The sequence below is a fragment of the Triturus cristatus genome, chromosome 9 (assembly GCF_964204655.1).
Source record: "Triturus cristatus chromosome 9, aTriCri1.1, whole genome shotgun sequence".
In the NCBI taxonomy this organism is placed as follows: Eukaryota; Metazoa; Chordata; class Amphibia; order Caudata; family Salamandridae; genus Triturus; species Triturus cristatus.
This window is the reverse complement of record NC_140592.1, coordinates 612,856,388-612,883,998: the sequence shown is the minus strand read 5'-3', so window position 1 is coordinate 612,883,998 and position 27,611 is coordinate 612,856,388. Positions and strand designations below refer to the sequence as shown.

Below are 27,611 nucleotides of genomic sequence, written 5' to 3'. Positions count from 1 at the left end.
CGGCTTCACGGACGCCGCGCTTTATGTTTTGAATGGCATTCATATTATGGCTACCTTAACTTTTCCTTCCGTCGCTGCCTCTTTGTTTTTGGCCCACACCCTCCAAGCACAAACGCAGCTGTGGGTTTCTCACAGCGGAGAGCCGACGCCGAGACCTCGCACTGAAAATTCCCCCCAGCACCAGTACTCACCAGTTGCCTGTCTCTGTTAGTACCAACGCACCATTAACATGGTATACAGATTTATCAGAGTGCTCCGCACTCTGCAAAAACAGATATTGTTACAGATTCTTGGTATACACCATTAGGTAGACAAAGTCGATGACTATGCAAATAAAATGCGCGTAATTGTAAATTATTTAATGGCAGATGTGCCCTCAGATACAATGTTAAATGTCTGTTTTATGTATTGGTTCTCCACTGAGAGTTAAATCAGCTGTTTAATCAGGGACTCCCATTTAATGGCAATAAAGTGAATGGCGAGTGTACTATTTCAGAAGACTCGTACATGTTTCGAAAAGGGTGACCCTAAGAACAAGCACTTGCAATGCAATAGGTCTCACTTTGCGAGATTTTAAGATATTGGCATTGTAATTGACAATGCCTTTTATTTATGCGTTTTGAAAACCAGCAAGTGGTGTGTATACATGCACTTTGCTGCAGGATGCATGTGTGCTGCATCCTGCAGCACACATGCAAAGAGAAAAACGCTTAAAGCATAGTTTTTGTTAAGATAGGCAAACCTTACTGCACAGAAGGTATGCTAAGTACAACAAGGACACCCTTGCGCTATAGCAGAAGGGTGTCTGCGTTGGTGCATGGCAGCCACAAGTGCACCAACACAAGAAGAGAGGAGAACTGTGTCACTTCAAAGTAGATATGGTGTAGTTCTGCTCTCTCCCGTTCTAGCCCTGCAGCGCAGCAACTTTACTTGTGGCACTGCGTTGCATCAACTCTTTGTAAATAGGCCCCTGCATTTTTATGCAACAACATTTACCATTTCAAGGGCCTTTTAGTACTTTCAGTTGAGTCACTATCAGGGAACTAGTTGACTAAAGGCTTTGTTATTGATGTAAGCAACTTTCTATTCAGAGGTCACCATTTTATCTTCAGACTAGGCAGTATTTTTCATGGAACTGTAGGTCCAATACAACTAGAACTGAGTTGCCAGTTAATAGTATAGTAGTGCAAAACAGACCCGGGTAGACGTTTTTTATTAGAGTTTTGGTTTTAGACTTTAGGGATGTGCAAAACTCGCGTTATTGGGTTTTGCATATTTAGGCAAAATTTCAGAAAAATTGTGTGAAATGACACCTAATGTGGACGTGAGAAGTTGGCCTGGCATATGCTGTCTCCTAGTTATAGGGACACCTTGCACCAGTCCAATTCGACTCTTATTGAGGATAGGTTTAAGACAACCTTTAAAGAAAGCTATCCTAGTTGTGGCTGTGGAGAGCAGCCTTCAGGCTAAGTCTTGAAGGAGTGTTAAGCTTATTGTTTTACCATAATAACCTCTTGAATAACCAAATGAAAGAGTAGCCCACACAGGTATATATATAAAATATATGTATTTATTCTAGACAGAATCCCACAGTCTCTTTATGAAGCTGTGGCAAAGTTACAATATCAAACAAGCATTGATAGACACAATAAATAGCACTATTAACATTGGGCCCCAGGGGGGGACCAAACCATATACTAAAAAAGTGGTATAAGAACCACGACAATTCTACAGGCAATGCCTAGGGCATTCAGGATCGCTGGCCCCTTAAGAATCCACTCCAGTTTATGAGGAAGGGGACCCACGGGAGCCGCGTGCAGTGCAAGTAGGTGCTATCGGGATCTCTATTACAGCCTATGGAGAATGTCGCGGTTGGAAATAAACAGTTTAAAAATACTTCTAGCAGGAGTACAAAGTTAAAACTTCAGACTTAAGCTTTTGAAGACCCCACTACCACGAGAGTACCGAGGTACCACTGTTACCTGCCCCAGGGAAGCCGGGTGCATAGGTCGTTTCTGCTGTCGGGTCGCAGGCTGATTTTCAATGGGAAAATAGTCAAAAGTTCTGCTAGCCAAAAGCGTCGATGATGCCGTGAAGATCAAAGATGTGAAGATTGTAGAGAAGAACCTGAAAGCAGAGGGGACAGAGTCTGGGTCACGACAAAGTGACCAGGAGGCTCAAAGCAAAGAGCCCTTCGATATCGGGTGCTTCAGGTGGAAAGTGGTGTAGCTTGGATCTGCAGCCACGGGCTCCGGGAGGCTTCAAGGAAGGCCAGCTTCAGGAGGGCAACTGTCCCACATTGGATGAGGGTTGCTGCAGTGTTAGTGTCCGGATTGAATCCACTAAGCCTTGGCAACCGCACCCACGAAAAATAAACAAATCTGCTATAGTGCAGACCCACGAGGTCTGGGAGAGGTCTCCTTCGAGGAGACTGGAGAGCAGGCCTGGAGCAACCAGGGGAACTCTTGATTGTAAAGATAGACCTCCGCTAGGGCCCACAAGTTGAGAGACAAGGGACCACGGGAGGCGGCAATTTGGAGTGCGTAAAAGGGCACCCACGGACCACCGGAGGGGGCTAGGGCGCTGATCTTTGGCACAATTGCTGTAGAGTGGTTGGCTCGTAAACGAGCCAAAGCACAACTTCCCCACTGGTCAGGGTCGTGTGCTATGCAAGAGGTGGCCGGTGTCCTGGGGTATTGGGGATCTCGGCATCCACACGGTCCACGGTGCCCAAACTCGTTGAGCACACTCACTGGCCTCTGGGATGAGCTGGAAATCCACCTCAAGGTTTCTGGAAGTCGTCGAAGTTCGTGAGAGCAGCGAAGTTCCAAACGGATCACTTGCAGTGTTTCAGGTGCCTGCCAAGCAGGGGGTTAACTCCTTTATCCCCAGGGAGATTTCTTCCGTCAGCTGGGCAGCAGCAAGTCGAAGGTCAAGACTGTAAAGTTCAAGATTAATCTGAGGCTCTGGGGTCACGTTATTCACCTTTATCCCCAAGATTAGGGGAGTGTCCAGAGTAGTGTCCACCAATGAGAGGTGAGGCGGGAAAGGGTGGCTACACCCTCTCCCCTTTGTGTGTTTCCCACCTGGGCGAGGGGCAGGATGCCCATGAACCGGTTCCAAGCGGCGCATGCAGAATGAGGCTTCTGCAGCTGCCTACGTGCAACTCTGAAAGGACTTTTGGTGCACCCACCCTGTTCTAATCCACATTATCCTGTCTGGGGAGATGCTAGCACCTCCCTGCCACAGGAGCCCTATTGTCCAGCTGGCGAGGCTGGGGTTTTCCCCAGCAACAGCCAGCCAGGGTCGTGTAGGTGGCGGGTAGTAGCCATTTTGTACTGCTTGTGCACTTTTAAATTGGTGTCTAAATACTGCCGCTTTTCCCATATCGCCCCTCTAGCAGGGGGGAATCTTACCCTCATGCCCATGACTGGACTGGGGGTATGATTCCTACATGTTTGATACCAAACACGATATGGTTCTCTGTAGCCATTCTCAAGTCATCACGCTATCGCGATAGACTTATAATGCGGTTAAGAGTATATGGTATGGCTACACTACAAACAACCCAGCAATGATTTTACGAGGCTTGCAGAGAGGCCCTACCGTAGGGGTCCCCCCTCACACATACCTCAGCACCATGCCTTGTAGGATTACCAAGGCCTGCTATAGGGGTGACCTATGAGAGTATATGTGTTGTAATGGGGTGGGATATAGGGCACCTATACCCCTGTAAGGGGTGCTAGCACCACCTTACCCAGACTACAGTAGTGGTCTGGTGGTGTCAGTTTGTATGACTGTCCCAGGGTGGCACAATAAGTGCTTCAGCCCTGGTAGGCCTACTGAGAGACCCATGCCCTGGGTACCTAGGGTACCATCTACAAGGGACTGGCAGGGCATCCTCAGCATCCAATTAGTTTGTACCTAGGGTACTTCACATTAGTTTTAGGGAGAAAGCAGATAGGCTGGGGTCCTGGATAGCAGGATCCCAGCCAGACTAGTCAAAAACCATTCAAATACCAGGCAAAAAGTTGGGGGCAACCATTAGTCAGATTCCACCTTCCTACAGTGGAGCTTTATTTTAGCGTTACATGTGTTCTTGAGTTCATTTTGGACATATGGACACATTTTGGGGGAGATTTACAAAACATTCCAAACTGCAGCGTAGCCCCCCCCTCCCCCCCACGAGGCTGCATTGCCCTGTGCCACAGGGAGGGAGCAGGAGAGCGCCATATCTTCAGAGATATGGCTCTCTCCTTCCCTTTATCTTGCACCGGCACTGATTTCAGCGGTCGTGCGCCATGCACACACCTTAGTGCTAGGGTGTGTGCCTGAGTCTACCATAGGTTTTACACAGAAAGGGTACTACTATGCCTAGACACAATGGAAAGCTTTTCCCACTTTGTAAGCGTGCTGCACAAAGCAGCACGCATGCAAGTCGGAAAAGCAAGGAGAAATGAAAGCATTCTCCTGTTAGCACCTCCTTTGAAAGGGCTTTAACTTTTGGTGCAAAACTATGTCTACAAATCTTTGTAAATATGGTTTTGGGTCAAAAGGCATGGGTTGTTGCAAGGGAACGCCCTTGTTCCACGCATGCAATGCCCCCTCAGTGCTGAGTAACACAAAGCAGTGCTTCGTGATGCTTTGTGCTACTTTGAGGATGCTTTCCAGCACAAAAAACTATTGCCCTGAAAAGTAAATAGCACAAAACAAATTTGCACTGGTTAGCATCACTTGTGTGACGCTAATCCAGTGCAAAATTTTGTAAATCTCCCCCTTTATGCTTTAAAAAAAAGTGCAAACAACACATGGGCTGCAAACAGCAGGGGCTGGTGTTCTAATTGTTTCAGTGTACTTAGTGCTAATTGTTTTCTATGAATGGCGTGTAATTATGCAACGTGATGTAAAAGCATATTTTCAGGTATTTTTTAATAGCAAAGGGAATGTGAAATTACCAAAATTATGTGTGACAATGCCATTGTAATGGAAATACAAGTACAGAGCCATTTAAGATAAGTTTGACATAGTGTGTATGTCATTAGATCTCTGAAAAATAATACAGTTCAAAGAGGAGGGTCCAAGGGAAAAGTTTTAAAGACCACTAAGGATTATATCCCCAAATAACTATTGCCAAACATAGAAATCCTAGGGTCTAGCCATCTAACAAAAGTAACTGTGAATTGATAACACTCCCTCAAAAGAATTCCAGAGAGTGAATTAGATAAACATAGATCTCTTGATTAGTAGTTGTGAAATCATTCAAGGGCAGATCCCTTTATAGGTTTACCTCAGGTCTATAAAAGAGTCTATCTTGACCATTAGACTTGTAGGTTAGATTGAGTTGTACACACTGACACTCACACTCTACAATTCCTGTTTTTTGTAGAGCGGTGCTCCCTTCCTGACCAGTTGCCAGGCAGAGGTGAGGTCCTGTACTCAGCAGTAGCGGATAAGGTGCTTATTTTCAACTTAATCATACTCTGCGGATGCCTTGATTATGATTTGTTTGAATCACAGTGTCGACATTTATTGTGTCTACCTGATATTCATTATGTTCTTTTTCTACATGTATCAGCACATTGTGATACTGACAGACCTAAGATTTTGTACTGGTCTGATATCCTTTTTTGTTTATTTCACTGTATTGTAGCAGCAGCTTCAATCTTTAAGGTCCTGACGAAAGCCTGGTCCAAATATGGACTCTTACGGCTGAAACATGTTGACCACTAATCATCACACCATAGCGGTTTAAATCCATACAGCTGATGCACTGCTTTTTTAATCCTGACAGTAGGCATATCTTTATTAAATTGTTGTTCTATGCCTATTAGCCAGTTTTAGATTTCACACATCTCTCACATTTTTCTTCACAATTCCTCTTTTTTTCCGCTGTGACCTCACTCATACATTTTGGCTCATCATATGTGGGTTTAGAAAACCCTTTAGACTCCAACAAAACCTCCCTGAGCTCCTCCCTCTCAGTGAGGGGGTTGTAGCCCTCAAAGGAACTAGGTATTTCCTTTGGGAGGAGAATTCCTATGATGAAGCATGTCACCTTTGGTGAGTGAGGGATTACGTCCTGTCATTACGTCTCTCCATATTGCTGGCATGGTAGCACCAGTATTCACAATTACAATGTGGTGTGTGTGTAGCTTAGTGTAGTGTTTGTCCTCAAAACTGAAGTGGTTTACTATCCAATAGCAGCACAGCCAGTGCTGGACATCTCTCCACACATATTCCTGAACTGTGTAGTCTTGGGAGCAGCCACATTCTGTTATAGCATGCTACTCACCGAAAAAAACACTTTGACGCCTCGTCAGGGGTAGTAAGCGTTATATAAATGCAATTATAATTACAATACAATACAATATCAGACTGTGAGTGCTAGCCATAGTTTACCCTAATATCTGGCGGATTAAGCCTTTGGCATAATTGACGAGAGAAATAGCCACCTGGGAAACTTCGTATTTGCCTTTTCTTTTCATCTGAAGAGAGTGGGTGCGATGCAATTTGAAACTCCCAGGCATCTAAAAAGCTAGTGAAGCTCTTTTTGCCACTGCATAGCTTGTGAAGTTTTTATTAAATCATTAAAACCTGCAATTCAAGATATAAAACTAAAGATAGAATTTAAAAAGTCACTTAATATCCTACACACAATCCACTGGAAATCTGATAAAGAACCATCATAAAATACAAATACAATTAAGTTACCGCCAAATTACCATACGTTTGACTTAATTGATTCATGCATTTTTTTAACATAAATCTAAAAATCTTGAAAAGCCACTTTGCTTATGAGGAGTCGAATGTTTGTTATTTATTTATTGCTTGTGGCTTTATGTTCTGCAAACATGGGCAATGGACATTAGAGCAATTCACAATTAAAAGACAAATTGTACCGATGTCCAGTAACACGCCATACATTAGCATACACAACAGAGTCCCTCAAACTGTACAGTAAAACAGAGAAGACAATATAAAAGGGAGAATATACTAGTGAGAGGAGGAATAAAAGTGTAGGTCCTGGAAAAATTCAAGGTGAGGACAATTACATGTGACCGAGAAATTACAAACAAGCTAATTTCATTTCATTTAAATCTTTATTTCGGCTACAAATATGACCAAAAACGTAGAAGGAATGAAAAGGCAGTACATATCAAGTTTAAAAAAATGTATCACAATTTCGATAACATTTTATCATAAAAAAGGAAAACACTCAGTGACCTTACTATCGTTAAAGTGCATATTATCTGGTAGCCCCCACAGCTGATTAGCCAAATAAAAACAACTAAAAACAGAACAAAATACATTGACAAGGCCATGGTGCTGGTATCAGTGCTTAAAAATTGTTCAGACATAAAGACCAGCAAAAACAATAGAGAATCCGTCCTTTTTCTGGCAAATTTTAGGAATGAGAAAATATTAACATAGTTAGAGGGGGACTCCATGGGTTGCAGATATTCCAAAGCACCTAAAGGGTTTCGAATGCTCTAGTTTATAATAATGGGAAGGAGATACATCCTGGTAAAATTTACAAGTGTAACAGCCTTTGTGATGTTGTTTCATCGCAAGAGCATGTCGCGATTCTGGCCACCTCATACTTCCCCATTGGGAAGCTCAAGTGCCATCTCACAAAGCCTAAATGGAATCATGTGTGCATCATTCTCTCCCAAGAGGAGTCAAACCAACCCAGATATGGTGCCATTCGCTGTGTCACATCCTTTGTGGCTTATAGAAAAGACGTGACTATCCCAGGTAACACAGTCTGGACTTCACATATTGGAGTCAGGGGATGGTCAATGCCCGATCACATATCCGGCAATCTTGCACAATTTCTGTGTTAAAAGAGAAATGCAGGTTTGTCCATACTCCGCACCACTGCAACAGAGGGGTTCGATTAATGGCATCCTCTACATATTCCACACCTAGCTCCTGGTGGGATATATAGGTGGAGCAGGTCGGTGGAACCCCCACGTCTCCGTAGAAAGTTGTTTTGCACACCTTGAAGGGGCTTCGGGTTTATGTAGCCCCACATGCCAGCACCGTACATCAAAATAGTGAGGCACTTTCTTCTGTAGATCTCCAAAAGGGGGATCACAGGCTTTTTCCCAATACTAATATTGGGGGCCTCATTTATGAAAAGTGATGTATCGCTGCGTGAAGACAGTGATGCCTCACTTTTCATTGCACCCTCCTTGCGACATGCTGTATACGTCATATTTACAGTATGACGCATCATGTTGCAAGGAGTTACAGTATTTCTGACTTATCTGTAGGCGCAAAAATGACACATTACTGGAGTGTGTAACAAAAGTGCCGCAAATTCAGCAATCGGTCATTCCACATGGGGAAGTCCCATTTCAAATGTGCCTGCGTCAGTCTTATGCCTGCTGTGAGGCAGGAGTAAGATATTGACGCATTTGCGTCCTAGAGGAGGCGCAGTGAAATCTCATAGATTTCACTGTGTCACTTCTACGAGGCTTAATTACGTGGGAATGCCCACCCTGCATACATTATACCTGCCACAAGTATAATGTGGCGCAGGGGTTTACAAAGTGAGGCAACTAGGTAGATGCGTCACTTTGTAAATATGACGCAACATGGTGCATTTTGTATGCCGCTGGAGCGTCACAAAAAGTGCCGCACCGGCGGTGCAAAAGTGACGCAAGGGCTCATAAATAAACCCCTGGGTCTTTTTCCCAGTGCTAAAAACAAACTCAACAGAACCAGTACATTTCCACCTTACAGCAGAGGTACAAGGTCCCCAGTTCCCCTTTGAATCAAAGACCACTCCCAGATAGGAGAATTCAGGGGTGAGAGCCACAGGTTAGCCTTGTAACTTGATACCCTGCATCCTAGGTTGTCCTAGGTTACTCGTCATTATACATGTTTTAGAGTGGTTTGTTGCCAGACCCAATGATCCCATAAACAGAACAAATACATCAATTCAAATCTTGAAGCCATTGGGGGTTCTTTGCATGAATCTGCTCCATGCATGAATCCTCACGATTAACCAGTCTGAACACTCTTTGGGGCTACAAGTGGGCGCATAAGCCTGTTCTGTTGTGACATGAGCTTCTTCTCAGACAACTTACGAAAAGCCTTATTCCCAGCATTTACATTGTTTCTAAATTACCCATAGCTCAGGGGGCTTTCTTACTTCCCTACTATGTATGAAGGTATCTCTCTTGCTTTACCATCTAATTATATCTCTATGCAATGAGGTTACTCTCTAACTCTACCTACTTTCCAAGCTATACCTGGAACTGTGGTGTACCCCAGTACATCCTTCACAACCCACTACAACTCTCAAACAACATTTTGTCACCAAGAAAAGTGACCCTATACATGGCAACCAAAACCCTAACAAACAGCAGCTCTGTATTATAAGTGAACACTAACACCTATAAACTCATCCATCTGCCATTCTCTCATGTGAAAAGGCAGGTAACATATTCACTTTTTTCTTTAATAATGTATGGTTCTAAAAGATGAACTATCTCATCCAAGAAATGAAAAGTTTGTATGGTCTACAATGTCATCAACAAAAGGTAAGTTAGACAACCACTCCATACATCTTCAGCATTCACTGGTAGGTAATTGTATTGGATATTATATCACCAACCTCACATCTGCACTCATCTGTATACACATTGCTATTCATTTATTGTTTGTGGTTTTATGTTCTGCGAACATGAGCAAGGGACATTAGAACACTTCTAAATTAAAAGACAGATTTATCGATGTCCAGTTACACGTCATATATTTGCATACACAACAGAGTACACTTAACTACAGTAAAAAACAGAAGACACTACAGAAGGGAGAATATACAAGTGGGAGGAGGAAGTGTAGGTGCTGGAAAAATTCAAGGTGAGAACAATTACATATGAACGAGGAATTACAAGTAAGTTAAACACTGCCGTGGGAGTAAAGCAAACCAGTGAGTGAGGTGATAATTAGCAAATTCCAGGGACACTAAAAAAGTCATGCTTTCTACTTTGCAAGTATCGATCAGAGTGCAGGCCTGAACTTCACCCCAAAGTTAAATCTAGCTAAGTCAAGGACAAGTGAGAAGTGAAGGGAAGTCTTAGAGGTGTGGCCCAGCCCAGTCTCTTCCTGACACTGAAGGGCACTGATGGGCCCGCTTTTGACCAAATCTTTTACCGGGCATGTGCTCAGGCTCGCCCCACATGGCAGGGATCAGTCAAGCGCTATATATAGCACGGTGTTGATGCAGTGCCTCCTTCCCCTGTGGGCTCAAACAGGTCTCCTGGGATTCGTTGTTCCTCACGGCAACAGCAAGTGTACCCGGACAAGAGTTGAAGGAATGTGGGGAATCCTGATTTTACTCGATTTGTTGGCTGCCTGCAACAATGTTGATACCAGCTTCCTGTTGATTTGCCTAGAAAATTTGACCGGGATCATCAGTCTTCAAAATGTCTGACAATTTTCCTTCTTCACAGGAAGAAAATTGGTCATTGGCTTTTTCACATTGGTGTGAACCAAAGTGCTGAGGCAATCTGCGTGACTTTTCTACATCTACCAGCTATTGCTGCATAAGAATGTAAGGCACTACCATCTGAATTTTAAGACATACAACTGCTGGTGCAAGTGGAAATTTAACAGAATAAAATTGGATGCTGCATGAGAGCTATTCAAGGGTGGATGGAGGGGAGTAGGCTGGCCTTAAACGGGGCCAAGATATAGGTTGTGATTGTTATGGTTCTTATCAGTTGAGCTCACATTCAAGACACCATCATTTGTGGTGGTAGCATCTATAACCTTGACAGTCATTAACACCCTTGGAGTGTTCCACCTGCTTCTGCAGTAGGTGGAAACATAGTGATCAAGGTGATATGTAAGCTACTGGGTAGAGGCATGGCATTTCTATATGAAGCTCATCTAAATTGGCTTCCTCAATAAGATAGGGCACTGCTTTCAAGATCCCGCATTAGATTAGAGCAGATCAAAAGTAGACAATACTTATTTAGGGATAGTTATTGTTACTGTTAACCAGCTGGCTTCTTTGGTAGCCTGAAAATTTCCTTGGTACTAAGACAGCTCAGAGGGTCAGCAAATTCCGCCGCCTAGGATTGCACTTGAGTAAGCATGATTGGCATGAAGTCTATAAATAGCTTACAACAGGAAAATAGAGCCCGTTTCTATTATACTTTTCATTTCCGCTCTGACACACTTGTTAGGTCTCTGCCTATGACAACCCATGAACTGCTTTGGCTCTCGCTTGTGAGAGATACTGTATACAACAAGAGACTTCTAGTCCGCCCATTGCGTAACATTTGTTGGCTTCATTCTCACTACTTTACTGCTTTCTAATTGGCCAGTGCATGCTGTTTTCACTCCCTCTTCTTATGGCTGGAGCATGAACCAAGTACTAATTGCTTCAATTTGATTGTGGTCCTTCCACTGATTGTGGTGTGATTGAGGTACTACTTTTATTTTTAGGTCGAACCTAGTGGTAGCGCGGATGCGCTGCTTGCTTTGCGAGACTGCTGTAGTAGAGTATGGCAGAGAAGCTGCGCCCACTCTCCTCCCATATTTTTCATTGGCTTGTGTCATTGTCTTTCGTAAATGCTGCCTTCGGATTCGTTAATAGGCTTGTTAATTTCTCCTTAGTATGGCCTTGTCTTCATTTGTACCCTCCCATAGCGACTGGCCCTCTTACTTCAGTTATTACACGGACCTATTATTTAGTCTGTAAGCACTATTTCCTTTATTGAGTTTCTCTAACTGCAGGCCAGGCGTGCGCTGCTTCAGATGAAACCGCTTGTGTTTTTTTAAGCCGCATGGCCGCCACCGTAACACGGGCGCCTGCTTTCAGTCACTATAACCCAGCATTATCTCGTGCCTGTTTCAACCCCCCCCAAGTAAAATGTATTTTTAAATGATTAGCGAATTAAGTCATGTGAATTCCAGGTGGCACATAATCCTGTGCTAATGGACTGAAGCTGGCAACAGCACATCTGTGTTACATGTCATCTGCACTAAAGCCACCTGACGGGTTGTTTTAAAAATCCTGTTTTATTAACAACAACAACACCACCGCCACCAATACCACCACCACCGCCAATACCACCACCAATACCACCACCACCACCTCCAATACACCACCACCAATACCACCACCACCAATAACACCAATACCAACAACACCACCACCAATACCACCACCAACACCGCCACCAATACCACCACCACAATACCACCAACACCACAACCACCAATACCATCACCACCAATACCACCACTACCAATACCACTACCACCACCAATACCATCACCATCGCCAATATCACCAATACCACCACCACCACCACCAATCCAATACCAACACCACCACCAATACCACTGTCAATACCAACACCCCCACCAATACCACTGTCAATACCAATACCACCACCACCACCAATATCACCACCAATACCACCACCAATACCACCACCAATACCACCACCACCAATTCCACCACCACCAATTCCACCACCACTAATACTACCACCACCAATACCAGCACCACCAATACCACCACCACCACCAATACCACCACCAATACCACCAATACCACCACCACCAATACCTCCAACACCACTAATACCACCATCACCAATGCCACCACCAATACCACCACCACCCATATCACCACCACCAATACCACCACCAATACTACCACCAATCACAATACCACTACCACCAATACCACCACCACCAATCAACTACCACCACCACCAATACCAATCCTTCTACCAATAACACTACCACCGACACCAATACCACCACCACCAATACCAGCACCACCAATACCACCACCTCCAATACCTATTCCACCACCAATATCACCACCACCAATACCACCACTACTACCACCACCACCACCAATATCACCACCACCAATACCATCACTACTAATACTGCCATCACCAATACCGCCATCACCAATATCACCAATACCACCACCACTAATACCACTACCACCACCAATACCTCCACCACCAATACCACCACCACCAATACACCCACCAATACCAACATCAATGGCACCACCACCAATACCATCACCAATACCACCAATATCACCACCACCAATACCACCACCAATACCACCACCACCACCAATGCCACCACAAATACCACCACCAATACCACAACCAAAACCAATACCACCACCACCACCAATACTACCACAAATACCAATAATACCACCACCACCACCAATACCACCACCAATACCCCTACTACCACCACCAATATCACCAATAACACCACCAATACCACCACCACCAATACCACCACCACCAATTCCACCACCACCACCAATACCACCACCACCAATTCCACCACCAATACCACCACCAATACTACCACCACCAATCCCACCACCACCAATTCCACCAATACCAGCGCCACCAATACCATCACCACCAATACCTCCACCACCACTACCACCATCACCAATGCCACCACCACTAATACCAACACCACCAATACTGCCCCATCAATACCACCACCAATACCACTACCACGAATACCAATACCACCACAACCAATCCAATAGCATCACCACCAAAACGAATCCTTCTGCCAATAACAATACCACCACCACCAATACCACCAATATGAATACCACCACCACCAATACCACCACCACCACCAATACCACCATCTCCAATACCTATACCACCACCAATATCACCACCACCAATATCACCACTAATACCACCACCACCACCAATACCATCACCACCAATACCAATACCACCAACAACAACATCACCACCACTAATACCACCAATACCACCACCACCAATTCCACCACTACCACCACCAACACCACCAATACCACTACTACCACCAATATCACCAATAACACCACCACCAATACCACCGCCACCACCAATACCACCACCAATACCACCACCAATACTACCATCACCAATACTACCATCACCAATCCCACCACCACCAATACCAGCACCACCAATACCACCACCAATACCACCACCACCAATACCTCCACCACCACTAATACCACCATCACCAATGCCACCATCAATACCACCTCCATCAATACCACCACCACCAATACCACCACCACCAATACCACCACCACCAATACTGCCACCATCAATACCACCACCAATATCACTACCACCAATACCACCACCACCAATCCAATACCATCACCACCAATACCAATCCTTCTGCCAATAACAATACCACTACCACCAATACCACCAATACGAATACAACCACCACCACCAATACCACCACCAATACCACCACCTCCAATGCCTATACCACCACCAATATCACCACCACCAATACCACCAATACCACCACTAATACCACCACCACCAATACAACCACCACCAATATCACCACCCCTAATACCACCAATACCACCACCAATGCCACCAATACCACCACCACCACCAATACCACCACTACCACCACCACCAATACCACCACCACCAATACTTCCACCGCCAATACAAATACCACCACCACCAATTCCAATTCCCCCACCAATACCAATACTACCACCAATACCACCACCAATATCACCACCAATACCAACACCACCAATACCATCACCAATATCACCACCACTAATACCCCACCACCAATACCACCACCACCACCAATGCCACCACAAATACCACCACCAATACCACCACCAATACTACAGCCATCACCAAAACAACCACCACCAATACAACTGATACCACCACCACCATTACCACCAATAACACCACCACCAATACCACTACCACCAATACACCACCACCACCAAAACCACCATCAGTACTACCACCACCAATACCAATACCACCATTACCACCACCAATACCAATACCACCACCAATACCACCATTACCACCACCTCCACCAATACCACCACCAATACCCCCACCACCAGTACCACCACCACCAATACTACCACCACCATCAATACCACCACAACCACCAATACCACCACCAATACCACCACCACCAATACCACCACCACCAATATTAGTACCACCACCATCAATACCAGTACCAGCCCCAGCACCAATACCAGCACTACCTCTACCAATACCAGTACTACCACCACCAATACCACCACCACCAATACCGCCACCACCAATACCACCTCCAATATCACATGCGCAACCAATACCACCACATCACCTATACCCCCACCACCAATACCACCAATAACACCACCACCAATACCACCACCACCAAAACTAACACCAGTAATACCACCACCAATACCAATACCACCACCATTACCACCAAGTCCCCCAATACCACCACCAATACCACCACCACCAATACTACCATCACCATCAATACCACCACAACCACCAATACTACCACCAATACCAACACCAACACCACCACCAATACCACTGATACCACCACCACCACCAATACCACCAACACCAATACCACCACCACCACCAATACCAGTACCAGCACCAATACTACCACCACCAATACCAGTACTACCACCACCAGTACTACCACCACCAATACCACCACCAATACCGCCACCACCAATACCACCACCACATCCAATATCACCAGCACAACCAATACCACCACCATCACCAATACTCCCACCACCAATACCACCACCACCAATACCCTAATACTAGTACCACCACCACCAATACCAATACCACCAATACCCCAATGCCAGTACCACCAGCACCAATACCACCACCAATACCAATACCAGCACTACCACCAATACCAGCACCACCAATACCACCACCACCAATACCACCACCACCCCCATACAAATATCACCACCACCACCACCTAAGTGCCTCTCGCTCACTAGTAATACAAGGGACACTGTACGAGGCCGGAGCTGCAGCCGAGCCCGCCCCTCCCTCTATGCCTGCCATAAAGCACAGCCCGCCCTGCACCAGGAGGTGGAGCCAGGGCCCTACTACAGCTGGAGTGTTTTTTATTAGGCCAAAGATAGCATTGACATTATGCAATGTCACACTGTACACTCAAATCACAGAGAGCGCAGGAAATAGCTCCTCCTCCCGCTCTTTCTCCTGAGCCACAACTGTGTTATCACAGAGCGAAATGTGCTGGAGTGCTTTGTTAGTGTTTATAGCTCAGATCATATGCAACTCTCACATTACACTTTGTTTCTGTGTAATTTACAACACTTACACAACTTCTTCCCTGCACTATTTATCACTACTTTGAAGATGTCGCAGGCTGGTCTCTTCCTCTGATATTTACAATCTAACAAGCGGTCGAGAAGGCCCTTTATTGCAATGCAATAGGTCTAGCATTTGCAAGAGTTTAAGTGTTAGAATCCGGGTTCTCTGGTTGGCACAGGTTTGTGACAAGCAGAGAACCTTTCCTCTAGTCAGTTACACTCCTAAAATAACCCCTGCTCACCCTCTAGGTAGCTTGGCGCGAGCAGACAAGGCTTATCTCAGAGCGTTATAGGTTAAGCATTTGTGAACCCATACAGTAACCAAGTGACAACACTACAAATGGACACCACACAGGTATTTATATTAAAAATAAGGATTCTTTATATATGATTCTCACAAGACCATTAAATGATTCAAAATACACAATACGGTTGCTAGTTGGTAGAAGATTGCTTAGTTTCTCTTAAGTTCCTAAATGCGACACTTTAAGTCAATGTACCTTAGATGCGACACGCAGGGCAACGAAAGTGTTGCAGCGATGCAGATGCGTTGAAGTTCTTGGTGCAAAAGAAATAAAGACGGGATCTTCCAGATGCGTTACGCTTCTCCGATGTTGCGAGAAGGCTCGACTCGATGCGTCAGCTACAGCGGCGTCACCCTTGACGAGATGGGACGACAGCGGCCTTGGCAGCGGCACTCTTCTCCGACGTTGTGAGATGCTTCCGCTCGATGCGATGCTGCAGCGGCGACACCCCTTCTGCGAGGTGCGACGACAGCGGCTCCGACGGCAGCACGCTTCTCCGTGGTTGCGAGGCGCTTTTCTGGATGCGGTGCAATGCGACAACTACGATGGCTGCGTTCGCGACACGCTTCCTCCTCGATGCGAGACTCTCCTCTCGATGCGGTGCAATGCGACAGCTACGATGGCTGCAATGGCGACACGCTTCTTCGGCGTTGCGAGACACTTCTGGAATGATGCGAGACGCTTCCGCTCGATGCGATGCTGCAGCGGCGACACTCTCTGCGAGATGCGACGGCAACAGCTCCGACGCCGACACGCTTCTTTTCCTTGCGTCGCGCTTCCAGCTCCTTGCGACACGCAGTCCCTCAGAAGGCCCAACAACAGCAGCAGGCACTTCCAAAAGACTCTGGGGAGCTGGGGGTGAAGTCCACTGGTCCTGGGACTTCGTTCAGGGGGCAAGCTCAGTTCAAGCCCTTGGAGATCTTTAAACACAAGTTGAAATAAAAGTCTTTGTAGTCTTTTCTCCTCTCCTTCCAGCAGCAAGGCAACCACTGCAGGTCAATCCCCCAGGTCAGGGACAGTACTCCTCCTTACAGCTTTCCCAGTTCCTTCTCCTCAGGCAGAGGTTCTTCGTGTTTCAGCAGGATCTGATCTAATCTCTTGGGAGCAGGGTCCCAATACTTATACCCCTAATTCCTTTGTTCCTCTGGGGTAGAGGGGCCTTTGCCCAGTCCAAACCAGTTCTTGAGCACTCTGTTGACATGACTCTGCCTTTCTATTCAGGGTGCAGGGCAGAGACATCAGCCGCTCCGCAGGAGGTGGATCCAGCATTGTGGTAGCAGAGCACAACCCTATTCAGAGCCCAGGTGTACTCCTCCCACCCATCTGACTGCCAATCTTCCTATTCACCACCAGGCTACCTAGCCCTGCCTCTCTGGGTTTCCCCAGCCCTGTCACTCACACAACCAGACAGGCAGATACACATCATAGCAGAGGCGGGCTGAAATGGTCAGGCAAGCAAATACCAACTTTCTAAAAGTGGTATTTGCAAACACAGAATATTAAAATAAACTTTACTAAAAGATGTATTTTATTATTCTGAGTTCAAGCATACTAAACTCGAATTTCTACCATGTTCCCTGGGTCTGTTAGGATCATAGGATGTAACAATTCTAACAGCCCATTCTGGCCTATGGAGAACAGGTAGCCTTACAATAGTGAAAAACGAAAATGGCTATAATTCACTATTAGGACATGCCACACACATCAGGGCTTGTCCTACCTTATGCTTACAATGCACCCTGCCCTTGGGCCTACCATAGGGGTGACTAATATGAAGTTAAGGGAAGGTTTAGGGACTGGGGAGTGTGTGCACTTACCCTAGTCAGCATGACAGTACCAGACTGCACGCAGGTTCTGCAATGGCAGACCTTAGATACATTTTACCAGGCCGCTTCTGTGGGTGGCACAACCAGTGCTGCAAGCCCACCAGCAGCATTTGTATTTACAAGCCCTGGGCACTCCTGGTGCACTTTACTGGGGTCTGACAGTAAACCAAATAAACCAATCATGGAATCCAACCAACATATACATTTTACATAGGGAGAGCATATGCACTTTAGCACTGAACAGCAGTGGTAAGGTGCCCAGAGTCATAGAATAGCAAACAACAGGTCAGAATAAATACAGGAGGAAGGCAAATATTTCAGGGATGACCCTGCAAAAAGGGCCAAGTCCAACATTAAGCTATTAGTACTGTAAATGACAATGCCTTTTATTTATGTTTTAAAACCCAAAACATAAATAAAAGGCAACGTAATCTACAATGCCAATAGCTCAAACTCGCGTGACTGCGAGACCTATTGCATTGCAAATGCTTGTTTTTCTTCCTTGCTGTCCTTATTGAACCTCTTGCCATTTGTAGCTATGTTTTACTCTGCCACATGCACTTCAAATAAGCCCTATTCTCCTTTGAAACAGCTCTTTATTGTCACACCAGATGTTATCTGCTTTTATTGTGACAGCAGATGTTATCTGCTTCCAAATGTATTTTCACTAAGACATGCACTTGGGTGCAATTCCTTTCATTTTCATTATGTGATAGGATTTTTTGCCAAATGTCATTTTTTTTGTCTTTTTCACGCATGGTGAGATTAATTGATTTGCTCAGAATCACAGGGTGTTGTGCCGAGACTTAACAAGCATTGACAAAGCTAATACAATAGGTCTTGCCTTCGAGAAGATTGGCTCTGCCATTGTATTTTGTCCATGCAGTAAAGAACAGGCTTTGCTGACTTTCACTAATGATTTGTAGTAATGCTGTATAGCAGCATGGCTGCAGTGCAACATGGCAAATAATAGTCATAAAAACAGACTATGATGCATCCAGCGCTAATGCACTTTAAAAAAAAGCTCATAAGTCCTGGCTGTGTCATAGCACTTTCTTGCATTTGTTTTAGCCACAGTGCAAAGCATGTGTGCTGTTGTACAGCATGACTACAAGATATTACCAAAGACAATTGCTCTCATAGGCGTACCTATTGGATTTGCCAAAGCTTGTTCACTTTGCACTGTGACCCAAAAATGCACACATTGCCAATTCTAAACAATGCACTAGGTACTCAAATGCTGTCTATTTACAGCATTGGTTTTGTAAAGTACATGATGCCGTTTTCAAAAGATGATACAGAAAGTAAAACCTTCCAGTGCTAACAATGCGACAGTAAACACTCAGTGCCAAATTACATTATGTGGCTGAGATGCATACAATACCCATTTTCAAATTGCTTAAGCTATGAACATTACCCATTTTTTACTTTATAACAGTTGTGTGAATATTGACTGCTTTCCAACACCACCACAGAAATCCTGATATAAATACCTACTGTCAGTTTAGATAATAGCCCTATGAAACACAGTTGTCAGTTTCCTCCTGCCACAGTATGTGGATATTGTCAACAGTCAGAAAGTCTACCATGCTTGCACATTCACAGTTCTTCCTAACACGAGGTAAGACGCTTTTTGTTTCTAAGCCACCCCTACAAAAATCAAATATTGCCCTGTTTCAGTGTCAAACTATTTCTGTCATACTGCTTTTCAGTCCTCTATAAAAGTGTCAATTTTCAAAAAGGTGCTTCATTTACAGCCTATCTGCTATCCTTGATTGATACCATGGTACAAATTCTTGGTAGAGTCCTCTATAACAGAATAAAAGTGTGGGCAGTGGAAAAGTCCATTCTGTATCCGTGTCTGTGTGAATTTAGGAGCCGAGTTGGCATGATAGAGCAATGTTTAAATCTTCACTTAATCATTGGGAAACATACCATTGTGAAGCACTCCCCCCTGTATTTCGCTTTTATGGATCCGACCTCTGCGTTCGACTGTGTTAATCGCTCACAGCTGTGGTCAAATCTTCTCTTGTAATGTGTAGATGAAACACTCGTGCACTTTCTTGCTTTTTTTGCACAAGGGCATGAGGGGTAGGGTTATGATTTCCGCAGCTGGGAAGTCACACCTGACATAGGTGTATTCCGTGGTGTCAGACAAGGTTGTGTCTTGGCACCACTTTAATCTATTTTATATATAAATAATCTCCATCTGTTTTTAATGAACATCACAACTGATGTCCCTAAAATCATAAGCTCCTCATTACCCTACCGCTTATACTCAGATGATGTTGTTCTGATGGCATGTACTCCCCGAGCCTTGCGTTTTTTGTCCCATTGTTTTGTACATAGTATGGCCACACTTGACCTGGAAACCAATTTTACAAAATCTGATATCAATGCATGGGGGCCTAAGAAATGCTGTATGTCGAACTTTTTAATAGGTAATAGCACTTTAAATTTCACTTTTTCATATTTGGTTGTAACATTTGCAGATAAAGCGCCCTGGGCTCCACACATAACACATTGCAGGATTAAATTCACAAATGCACTTGGCACCTCATTTAGTTTACCTCAGCCCAGAGGTGGGGGTGCCCTGTAACCTTAATGCAAATTTATAAAACACAATGCATACCCACTGCAATGTTTGGTGCAGACATTTGGGGCATCTGTAAAAGTAATATTGTACAGACTGAAGAAAACAGATTTTGCGGAAGACCTTTAAGGGCATCCATCTCATCCTTTAACCTAATCTGTCATAGAGAACTGTGTATTTGTGTTGATATCTCCAGGTAGGAGATATACCAATGTGTTAGTATTTTGTAATACATAGACATCTTTTTATAACTACACTGTGTGGTTCTTTTTCATTTAACCTACGGACTATAGACTAAGCCTGAAGGCTGCTCTCCACAGCTACCACTTAGCGAGCTTTCTAAGATTGTCTAAGACCACTAAAACCACCATAAGCGTTGTCTGGATTACTGCGATATGCGTCACTTAAATAAGTGTGCATCATACACTAAGCCAGCCTCCTACAGACTGCCTCAACTGTGCAAAGGCTCTGAAATCCCCTGGCTTGCTAGTGTGGAATAAATCCTGCTCTTGGTCCATTTACAGCAGGCACAGGCATTTATGGACCCAGAATCACACCTAAATGTAAACAAAAAGCAGCTGTGCAAGGTCCTGTATGCAGCCACGGCCAGTATAGGGCGTGTTACCTGGGCGGTGACGTGGGGCGGAGGAGGGGCAGGGTGGGGGATTGCAAAATGCGGCATATGGCCGATTTCAGCTAAGTTCCGGGACAAAAAAAAAAGAATTCTGTTGCGCGCGCAACAAAATTCTTTTTTTTTTTTTTTCGGAACTTAGCTGAAATCGGCCGTATGCCGCATTTTGCAATCCCCCACCCTGCCCCTCCTCCGCCCCACGTCACCGCCCCGGTAACACGCCCTATACGGGCCGTGGCTGCCTGTATGATTTAGCTGTTAGTGAAAGAAGATCTATAGAGAGGTGAAAGGCGAGTGTTGCTGCTTATATGAACTCTCTGTCTTCAGACCAGATTGCTTGATACATGACCAGGTCAAAGAGGCGTAAGGAACGAAGCTTACTGTTGCGTTACAGGGCAGGGACACTGAAATATATGATATGTTTCCTATTGGACTACAATTCACATCTTGATTCCCTGTCATGTCCCTGTGATGGGAAGTCTGCCCAAACGATGCTGCACTTAGGATTTTTCTATTTTTATTATTTAATGTACCAAAGCAATTTTCTAGTTCCTTTTTTTCAAAAAGCATCATATTAGCAATTTTAAGAGGCTTCAAATCTATTCTTTCAACTTATGGATGATGAAGTGATATTTTATTTAGGTGCATTCTTGAGGGCAGCGGTACGAGCTTGTGGGTCTATGAACACTGTAGATTTGCTATAATGCTTGATGTACTTTTTGTCTGTTACTTTGCGGGAGTTGGTATACTAGCCTATTGCTCATACTGTTTTTACATGTGTATTTTATTATGCACTGATATGGATACTTGGTATTCAAATAAAGTTTTAAATAACAGTAATACTGCATTTCAGTTGTTTCTAAATAACCTATATAAAAGTTGATATTATTAGCTAATGTAATGGCACTTAATTTACCAACTATGTGTAATGTAACCGGGGTTCATGTAAAATGCTCCAATATCTTTGCATGGATGACGAGCTATATAATACTGCAACAAAAAAAACTGGAACTTATGGCTTGCAAGTCCCAGTAGATATCCGCAGCAACTATAGGAATAACAGATATGAATAAGTGCCCTTGTTTATTCCCACGTTTTCTAAATTTTTTTAGGAAGCAGCATTAAAAACGTGTCCGTCTGCTGAAAAACAAGATATAAACACTACTCACTTGAGCTGGAAAATTCTAAATACTGACGACCATTTCACAAGCAAAGAACTAAGCCATCCTCGTAAAATATTAGGTGAGTCCCAGGCGGTTAATCAGCGTGCACCCTGCAGAAACATAAGAAGAGCCCATAGCTTTTAGAGCCTGTCAATACGAATGGAATAACAAGGCGGCTCAGTTTTGAGGCCTATTTTTTTCCACCAACTTATACTGCCTCGTTAAGTTCTTTTTATCCCAGTTTTCTCTCTTTGTAACAATTTTGCTAACTCTCTCTCTTCTTCCTCCTTTCTCGCGTTTCTGACTCTCTCTCGATTTGTATGATGATAAAAAAATAATTGCAAGTCCCCCAAAATGAATGCCAACAACTTTTCAAAAACTGCCACAAATTAAGCACCTCTTAAAATCATAACATAGTTCTTGTAAACCACAGTGTTCCTCGCATATGCCCTATTGTACGTAGTCAACCTTCGCTCCTCCCTCGTTGCCAGCGCTCGTGAATTCACTTTGTATTCTATTTACATTCGTCAGCACATCCTCCGACTGGATAGTGGGGCGTGCTCTGTTTTGCCCTCTGCGCGTGCTCTGTCTTGCCCTCTGCGCGTGCTCTGTCTTGCCCTCTGCGCGTGTTCTGTCTTGCCCTCTGCACGCTACTGAGCACAGCAGGCACGGAACCTGCGGGAGCACGTTCAGTCGTGACGTCGCCGGCCTTTCCCACGTTCCTTCCTTCCCTCTCCTCATTTACGCTTCGTCTGCGGGCTGTGTTTGTGATCCGCGCTGAGCTGTCGGATGAAAACACAGATTACCCGCTGCTTTTAGATCAATATAAAACACTGGAGATTTGCCATGCTGCATAACGCAAGCTCTGGGAGCGAGAGAGCACTAAATGATGTGCCTTGTTCCGCCCACGCGGCCCCCTTCCGTCCACACCGCCATCATTGCTGGGGCCTTGTACGGCAACCGGGCAGGCAGACAGTTCAAATCGCCTCATTATAGCCCTGCATCTGATCTTTTCTCTGGCTGGCTAGCCATAGCTCCGTAAGGGCGTGTACTACACACTTCAGTCACTGATTAAAGCCAATGTCACAGCGGTTCATGGCAAAATATTTCTATCAGCCTCGTTCTCGAACTCCTCTTTTCCATCTGTTCATTGCGTCCATCTTTCCACCCATTCATCTATGCACAAAACGTAACCACCAGACTATTATTTATTTGATGGGTTGGTTAAAAAACATACAAATGACCAAAGCCGAACAAATATAAAATGAAAATGTAAGGGAGCACAACCTTAAAAGCAGATGTAATCTAACACCAGGTTTCACACTATCCGATGCCTAGATGCAAAGGAAGAGAACGCATGACTGCATGCTTTGGAGAAGGGGATTTTGCATGTGAGAGGCCTGCTTTAAATCCATCCCTAGATTTTTAGGTCGAGCCTAGGCAGCGCATGTGCTGCTCTGCGTGGCATGCTGTATTCGAGAATGTACTTGAAGTCCTGCCCATTCTCTGCCCATATTTTCATTGGCTTGTGTCATTGTCCTTCATAAATACTGGCTTCTCATTAATAGGCTTGTTAGTCCCTACTTAGTACCGCCTTGCCTTCAGTTGTAACCTCCCATGAGGATTGGCCCTTTTACTTCTGTTGTTACACTGTATGTTTATTTAGTATGTAAGCACTATTTTCTTTAATGAGTTTCTGGTATTGCAGGCACAACATGCTTTCCTGCAACATTCAGCGTGCCATGCACACTTTCACTTTCAAAACGGCACGGGACAATCGTGGCTGCTTCCTTGCAACGAAATAGGCCCGCATTTATGAGAGTTTGAGCTATTGGCATTATAAATGACAATAGCTTTAACTCTTGCAAATGCGAGACCTATTGCATTGCAAATATTTTTTTGTAAAAGTGCCCCATATGGCATTTGCACTTTAATGTCAGCCATGCCCCTTTCTTTAGAGAAGCCATGTCTTAAAGAAAGGTGTGCGGACGCTATTAACCCCTTCAGTGCCACACCCTTTCCCCGCCCTGTGCCGGGCGTTACATTAGCGGGCGGGGTTCATGACGAGATAGTCTCGTCATGGGCACAGCGCAACCGTGCTCCATGACGAGACTATCGTGTCATGGGCACTGAAGAGGTTAAAGTGAAATCGCGACATGGGTCACTTTTACAAAAAAATACCATTTGTTTGTCAACTTGACGAACCGTTTTTTTTTTTGTAAAAGCACCCCATGCGGGGCTTCAGTTTAGTGGCACCCGCGCCCCTTTAGTTAGAAGCAGCTCGTCTAAAGAAAGGGGTGTGGCTGACATTAACGTGAAAGCGCGGCTTGGGGCTCTTTTCACAAAGTGCATTTGCAATTCCATAGGTCTCGCTTTTGCGAGAGTTTGCTATTGGCATTGTCATTTACAATGCCAATAGCTCAAACTCTCGTAAATACGAGACCAATTGCATTGCAAATGCTTGTTTTCTAAGGTATGTTGGACGTTGGTTAACCAACTTTAACACTTTGTACACCAGTGTCCAACATAAGTGCAAGAAGGTCAGATCCAAGACACATCTTTACAGTAATCATTTCCTCTTTACACAATCTTCCTTTAGATGCGTTGTATGTTATTGTATCCTATGCTAAGATCGTAACACCTAACAATCAGTCATGGGTCTGACCTTTGTGGGCAAGTTTTGGACATCTCCATTACACACAATGCAAAAGAATTACGCCAGATAATGGAAGATAATATCGTTGATAATGAAGATAGCGAAGTTGGAAATTGGCGCGATCCGAACATGTTTTCTGGCGCCCATTGTGATATGCAGCAAGCCCTTATGTGTTTTGATGATATATATGTTGCAGGTCTTACTATACCTTGACATGGGCTGAACGTGTGCCATTGAGGGCGTTCACTTAGCATACGTTTTCCATTAGTCTTAACCTCTTGAGTGCCCATGACGAGATGGTCTCGTCACGGGCCGCGGTTGCGCTGTGCCCATGACGAGACTATCTCGTCATGAACCCCGCCCGCTAATGAAAGGGCCGGCACAGGGCGGGGAAAGGGCGGGGCACTCAAGGGGTTAAAATGACCTTCAACATTCATTTACCCCAAGCTCTTGCCTTGCTTGTGCAGTCTGCGGAAAGATAGTCTTTTATCTTTGTGTGTACAGATTGCCACAGGCTTACTGTGTGCCCTGCTCAGCTTCAAGTGGAACCGCCCACTTCCAATGCTCAATGTTAACTGCAACCAGGAGATAACACTTCTGGTGTAGAATAATTCTGCTGGAGCGCAGGTTTCAAAACCAACAGGGGTTTGAATCAGTGGCGGCCCCTCTGCTAAGGCGGAGGAGCGTTGCCTCACTACCAAAAACGAAAAATAAAATGGCAATAACGTATTGTTATTGTCATTTTATTTTTCCAACTGCATGCAGTCAGTGGCCTGTGTAGGGTGGGGAAGGGCTGGCCAGAGCAGGGGAGGAGTGGTTTACACTCCCAAAGTGCGCATGAACGTTTTGGCCAGCTCTCTTGGGCCAACCAAAGAGTTCATGCTCACTTTACATGTTCCCCACCACGCTGCATTACACAGCCTGGTGAGGAACATGCTGATTCATGGCGCTCAGACCAATCACAACGCTGCAGCGTTGTGATTGGCTCAGGGGAGCCTGTGTGCCGGTTGCTTCTTGCTGCCGGCCAGACTGCAGAAAGGAAGAATGAAGAGGATGCAGGGGTGGCGGGCAGCCTTTCCAAGGGAAGTGTGTGTTTTATTTATTAAACCCCCCCCCCACCGCCACCCCTGTCCGGTAGCAGACGCTACTGGTTTGAATGTGTAAAGCATTAATGCATCTGAAGCTTCTGATGGAAGCACTGTGTTCCACTAAATGTGTCTATATGTCCAATATGGGGTCCAGTGGAGAGGAGACCCCACAAGCTCTAGACAGGAATATAAGGGAAAAATGATCATCTTAAATTTGGGAAGAGATAGAGAGATGAGTTTGCACATATGGACAATATAATGGAGACCAGCAGGTCTGAGTGAGTTTGGCGGGGTTCTTTTTTGCTCGCCAACAAGACAGCATAATAACTAATGCTGCAAGGCAATTAAGGATTTCGTAAATTAAATGCTATGGGATGTATGACGAACAGTGCTTGCAGTTTGTAGTCTATTCATTCTAATAGTATTTGTTATTGCGGAATTACCCATTTTGAGAGGGACTCTCCTAATGCACATGATATATATTTAACTAGTACATAATAAACCTAATTAATATAAAATGCCAAGGTTTGTTTAAGTACTGCTTTGAGAGGTTCAGGGCACAGTTCCTCTTTTATAACCAGCAAGAGCGTCTCTGGCAGGTCTGTCACACCATCATGCCACTAGGACTTTATCCCAAAGAAGGGGGTGTCTGTTTTGTTTTTCTACACAGAGACTAAGGCTATGTGTACACCTCTTAGGGCTAAGGAAAAATACTGAATGTGATCACTAAGAGGTGTTATCAACACCATTATCGGCACAAAACAAAACCTTGATAAAATTAAATGACTGTGAATCACAACCCTAGAAAACACTGCCCCCTCCTGTGTGGAGGATGGAATAACACTCTGACTGCTGCCCTAAAGTACAAAGGGCCTCATTAATAAGGCCCCACCGGCAATAATGCGCCGCCGGAATGTCAATTTTTTGATGTTCCAGTGGCGCAATGTGCCAGAGGCATATTTATAAGGCCACGTAAATCCACGCTACGTGGCTTTTCAATGGCCTTATAAATATGTGCCCCTTTCACGCAGAAAAATGCGTGAAAGGGGCATTCCATGGGTGTTGCTGGGTGCACTCTCAGCAACATATATGCCTTTTTGACACTGACCCAGATTTACGAGAAATCATAAGTCCGAGGCAGCGCCAAAAACTTACAC

The 27,611-nt window shown here is 44.8% G+C and overlaps 1 protein-coding gene across 9 annotated transcripts in view; it reads right to left on the bottom strand.

Moving 5' to 3' along the window:
* LOC146798382 (leucine-rich repeat and fibronectin type III domain-containing protein 1-like protein) overlaps window positions 1–27,611 on the bottom strand; it is a 2,623,090-nt gene that overhangs the window by 245,234 nt on the left and 2,350,245 nt on the right. Inside the window, exon 7 of one of the 9 annotated variants that reach the window (XM_085625647.1) lies at window positions 22,717–22,820. The exons of the other annotated variants lie outside the window; for them this stretch is intronic. The gene's annotated coding sequence lies outside the window, so the exon portion shown is untranslated. The remainder of the gene's footprint in view (window positions 1–22,716; window positions 22,821–27,611) is intronic. 9 annotated transcript variants of the gene reach the window in all.